At 37.8% G+C, this 6,001-nt stretch overlaps 1 long non-coding RNA gene across 1 annotated transcript; it reads left to right on the top strand.

The window, feature by feature from the left end:
• The first annotated feature begins 3,526 nt into the window (after window positions 1-3,526).
• LOC109828294 lies at window positions 3,527-5,388 on the top strand. The gene is made up of 2 exons (XR_002243644.1): window positions 3,527-4,123; window positions 5,213-5,388. It is a non-coding gene; the product is annotated as an uncharacterized LOC109828294 (long non-coding RNA).
• Window positions 5,389-6,001: the final 613 nt, after the last annotated feature.

Here is a 6,001-nt window from a genome sequence, read left to right as displayed (position 1 = left end):
GGCTTTGCTCTTTACATAATCTCTTTCCCATAACCAACGGAGTTGGTGCCGGATTGGAATTCTCCATTCCAAACCTTTTAAGAACTGATCTTAAATATTTTTCTTGGTTTAAACTTAGCATTCTAGACTTTCTATCTCGAATTATTTGAATTCCAAGAATATATGATGCATCTCCCATGTCTTTCATCTCAAACTTTTCGCTGAGATCTGCCTTGGTTTTATTCAACATTTCTATGTCATTTCCAGCGAGCAATATATCATCCACATATAAGGATAATATAGTAAACTTGCTCCCACTTTTCAAGACATATACACAATTATCTAATTTATTTTGAATAAAACCAAGTTTAGTAACTGCATCATGAAATTTGAGATACCATTGTCTAGAAGACTGTTTTAAACCATATAGAGATTTCATTAATTTGTAAACTTTATGTTCCTGTTCTTTCACCTGAAAACCTTCAGGTTGTTGCATATATATTGCTTCCTTCAACTCTCCGTTAAGGAATGCAGTTTTAACATCCATTTGGAATAACTCCAAATCAAGATATGCAACAATAGCCAAAATAATTCTAATGGATGCAAATTTAGCTACAGGAGAATACGTCTCCTGAAAATCTATTCCTGCCTTCTGGTTATAACCTTTGGCAACTAACCGTGCTTTGAATTTATCAATAGATCCATCAACACGATATTTCTTTTTGAGCACCCATTTGCATCCTATGGCTTTTCTATTTTCTGGTAGATCACATAACTCCCATACCTTATTCTTTTCTATGGAATCAAGTTCTTCTCTCATAGATTCTAGCCATGAAGCTGATTCATGCGATTTCATCGCATCAGAAAAGGTTAAGGGATCTTGTTCTTCTATATTTGTATCTACCGAAAAACAGGATGACTCACATGAATACAAATAGTAATCATCCATCCATGAAGGTTGTGTTCTTTGCCTTTTGTTGCCTACAACCGGTTGATTAGGTACATTATTTTCCATAGGTATTTCATCATTTTCAAGGTTAGGTTCATTCACAATATCAGGGTCATTAGTGGGAACAACACTGTAATAATCATCATCTATTACAGTTAGAGGTTCTGTTTCCTCTTGAACTTGTTCCTCTTCCTCTAGATTCTCTAGAAATGTAGCATCTCTGCTTTCAATGACTCCTTTTTCTTTATTGTAGAACTTATAACCTTTTGACTTTTCTGAATACCCTATGAATCTACACTTTATTGTTTTAAAATCCAACTTATCTCTAAGTTGACATGGAATGAGAACATGGGCTATAGATCCCCACTTCCTGAGATGACTCAAATTAGGTTTCCTCCCATTCCATAATTCATAAGGTGTAGATATAACTGATTTGGTGGGAATTCTATTTAAAATGTAGTTTGCAGTTAACAATGCTTCTCCCCAAAAGTTTTTAGAGAGACCAGAATGAGACAACATGCATCTAACTACATTTAATAATGTTCTGTTTTTTCTTTCAGCAACACCATTCTGTTGTGGCGTATACGGCATTGTTGTATGCCTTTTAATTCCATGCTGAATACAATAACTTTCAAATTCTTTAGAATTATATTCTCCACCTCTATCAGTTCTCAGAATTTTGATTTTCAATCCAAGTTGGTTTTCAACTTCTGTCTTATATCTCTTAAAGCAGTCAAAAGCTTCTAATTTTCTGGATATAAGATAGACGTGTGCAAATTTGGAATAATCATCTATAAAAGTAATAAAATATTCTTTATTACTATGAGTTTTGACACTTAGGGGACCACAAATATCCGAGTGTATCAACCCTAAAAGTTCATTGGCTCTATGTCCGCCAACAAAAGGTTTTCTAGTCATTTTACCAGTTAAACAATGTTCACATGGTGGCAATTGAACATTAGATAGTGCAGGAAGCAAGTTCATTCTGATAATTTCTTTTATTTTTGAAATACTAGCATGTCCTAGTCTAGAATGCCACAATTCAGATTCAGAAATATAACAAGACAAGTAGTTCAAATTCGAAATTTTATTATCAGAATTATTACAAACTACTGGAAGAATGCATAATTCATGCTCGGGCACATATTTACCCATAGCATACACTTTATTATTCTTGCCTATAGAAACCCTGTTATTATAGAACCTCACTTCCAGTCCTTTCTTCATCAAGCTGGGAACAGAGATCAGATTGCGTCGAATTCCTGGCGCATAGAACACATCTTTGAGGACAAGAATGTTGTCCCCAAGATCCAATCTATACGAACCAATACCTTCTACATCGAGATAGGTATTATTTCCCATATAGATTCTATGTTCTCCTTTCTTCAGCTCGGTGAATTCTACGACTCCATTCTTGTCCTTTGCGATATGGCTAGTCGCACCGGAGTCGATCCACCAACCACTGATATCCGTCATCACAGCATTACATTCCGTCACACCAACGAATTCTCTTTTGCTAGTACCCCCTTGTTCTGGATGCTTATAGCCTCCCTTATTCTCCTGCTTTTCACCTTGTGGGCAATTGGGTTTGAAATGCCCGAACTTTCCACAATTGTAGCAGGCTCCACGGGGTACTTTCTTTCTCTTGAACTACTGCGATTTCGGTCTTCGTGGTTGTGGTTTACTAGAACCAGGGTTTTTATAACTTCCAGTATTATGCCTCTGGCGGACATAATTCAGCTCTTGCTACACCACATTCAGTTCTGGTTCCTTCCTACTGCCTATTAAGTCATGTTCTATCGCTAGGTGCATAGGAAGATCAGTGACAGACTTAATGGCAGGATTCATTCTTAATGTGGTATTCTTTCCTGGATTTCGGTCCCAGCAGTGGATAAGTCCTTAGCCATGACAATCATTTTATTTATATGCTCTACGACATTGTCTCCCTCTTGCATACGACAAGAATTATACTTATGCAAGAGGAGTTAAATGTTAACTTCAGAAGCAGTGTCGTATTTTTCTTTTATTGCATTCCACATGTCCATGGAAGTTTTATAAGTTTCAAAAACTTTGATTAAATTATCTTCCATGAACATGAGCATAAGACTTTTCGCCTTTTTATCTTTCGACTTCCACTGTTCAAACCCTTTCTTTTCTTCAGGTGTAGATTTATCAGTAAGGGTTGGAGCAGTGGTTTCGATTATATCATCAATGTTGTCATGAATAAGAGCATATCCTATTTTTCTATGCCACATATCATAATTACTGCCATTAAATTTGTCAATTTTGCCTAGTTCTGATAGAACGAGTTTACTAGCCATTCGGTAAAGAACTAAAACTAAATTCAATTTTAAATATTTGTATAAGGTTGATATTTTGACAATAATACTAAATAATAATAAAGTTAGATAATAAATAAATAAATAAATAAATAAAAAGAACCTGATTGTTCCGAGTTGATGAAAGAAGTTCCAATTTGAGCGAGATTGTCACTCAACGGTGTTGATTGGATCAGCACTTGTCGAAGATTCGGCGCCGTTTCTGACTAGATTTTGAAGAAAGTCCACTATGTGAAAACCCAACAGCATGGAGATGATTTGTTGCTGTCGTTGGATTCCACTGGATCAAGACAACTACAACTGACTGATTTTTTTAATGGAAATGGCTCTGCTTATCAAATAAAAGGAATTGAGGGGCTGCAAATGTAGGAAAGTGGGCCTGTTAATGTGGGCTTTTTAAGTATAAAATGGACAGATCAAAAGGTGAAAACAATGTGAATGTGGGCTTTGAAAAATAAAATGGTTGGGTTGCTTTGTAATTGGGCCTCATGAAAACTTGGGACTTGGGAGGGCACAGTTCTCATCTCTTGAAGTGGAGGGCACCGGTTCAGTTCAAACTCCTTCACAGTGGCAACGATAAGAAAAAACAGATCCAGAACCTAGGGCAAAGGGTTGACGGCGAAACCTCCGATGTCGTCGACTGATGGCGGAACCTGATGATACCATGATCCTTTCTCCAGTGATTTGATCTCCTCCAGCAGCCATCGAAGTCGCAACGTTGTCGTCGTCGATCGTCGATTAAGGCAGTCGTTGTCGATGGCGGCGTGATGGGAGTTGAGGATCGAGGCTCTGATACCAGTGTTTGAAGCACAGAGAAAAGAAAAGATGATATCTTTGAGGGGGGCTCCGGTAACAGGTTAGGAGTTTGCTTTTTTTTTCTTTTTTGTTGTAATTTCTCATGGAGATTAATCCTCTATTTATAGGCCGAAATCTCATCATCTCCATCCCCCCTCAAACTGCATCTGAGAGATTTCCTCTCAACAAACCCCATATCCCACATTTCTCTCCACTTGAGAAGGGTTGATTTGGTCACACAAGACCAAGTCAGACTAACACATATACATCCCAAAAAACTGTAGTGTTTTACAAACACAGTTTGGTGTTTGAACTCCTATGTTGTTGAAGTACTAAATAAATAATAATAATAATAACGAAAAACGAAACCTACTGGGTTAATTCCTAACAGATTCATCATTATATAATTTACTGCAAAAAGAATCAAATAACAATGATAGGGTTTTCTATGTAGTATCTCTTTTCGTACATATTTGCAAAACTATACCCAAAATCTCACTATTTGCAAAACTAGTCCCTAAATATCACTATCTGAAAAACTAGCTCCCAGAGCATTAACTTTAAGGGACAACCCCAACATCACATATCATCAACTTTGGTAGATATGAGGAGTAAAAATTTGTATACCAGTCAACTTACCTGCAGATCATAATTGAAACGAAAAAACTTGGGAAAAACCAAGTATTATCTCGACCTACAGATCGAGCATGTTCCTAAAGAAATATTGGTATACCAGTCAACCTACCTGAAGAAGGTCATGGAGAGATTTTAAATGAATAAATCTCATGAACTTAGCACACTAATGGTTGTTAAATCCCTTGAAGTGGATAAAGACTCATACAAACCTAAAGAAGACAATGAGGCTATTTTAGGACCCTAAATCCCGTATTTGAGTATGCTATTGAAGCACTTTGTAAATTGCACTATGCCTGATATTGCATTTATGTTACACTTGCTAGCAAGAATTTGTGCATCTCCTGAAAGGAGATATTGAAATAATGTTAAATATATCCTCTGGTATCTTCAAGAGATCTTTGTTTATTCTATAAAAAAAAAATCAAAATATGACATTGGTGGGCTATTCTGATGTTGGTCATATGCCTGATCCCCATATTGCCAAATCTCTGACTGATTATGTTTTTCTCTGTAGTGGTACTGTTATTTCTTGGAGGTCTATTAAGCAGACAATGTTTACTAGTTGAAACCACTCAGAAATTGTTCCTCTATATGTGCCCCATGCGAACGTGTAAGGTTCAAATCGCTGATAAAACACATTTGATGATCGTGTGGCATATTAAATGAGGATATTACCCCCGTTGTCTTTTCTATGGACAATGTAATTTGTGTTGCATAAATGAGATGTGGAAAATTTTTATCCAAGACGAGTTGTACTATTGTGCTGGGGGTACGAATAAAACCAGGAAAAGGAGTCCCCGAGAACAGGAAACTCAGTGCCCCTGTTCCAAACTCATTCGGGCAGTATTGTCTGAGTGCGACTGCATCAAGGCGGTCCCCGAAAGAGTTTCAGTTTTTGAAAGACTCAGTGCGGAGACGCTAAAACCCAGGCCTAGGCGTTTTCAACGAAGAAGAAGGATGATTGAAGACGGAGACTTTACGAGGGTCACCACCAACATGACCAGTAAGGGGACATCGGCACGGGATGATTTCGAGTCGATTCTGAGAGCCTCCCGGCCTAGAACCCGTCTGCAGTCCGGAACCATCAAGCGAGCAACCTATGGTAGGGTTCGGACAAGACTCCCTTCAGAAGATGAAGAATCTGATGCTGGCTCCGCGGTTGCATCAGATAATACGGTATCCAGCGAGGGACAACCCCGCGAGGCACTTATGATAAGTGCGGAGCAAGTGGCCAAAATGCTTGAAGACGCCTTAGCTAAGCAGCAGGAAACCTTCAGGTTCAAAATGCAGATGACCATGCAAA

This window comes from Asparagus officinalis, unplaced genomic scaffold, assembly GCF_001876935.1.
Source record: "Asparagus officinalis unplaced genomic scaffold, Aspof.V1 AsparagusV1_Un976, whole genome shotgun sequence".
NCBI lineage: Eukaryota > Viridiplantae > Streptophyta > Magnoliopsida > Asparagales > Asparagaceae > Asparagus > Asparagus officinalis.
The sequence above is the reverse complement of the archived record's forward strand: the minus strand, read 5'-3'. Positions and strand labels throughout refer to the sequence as shown.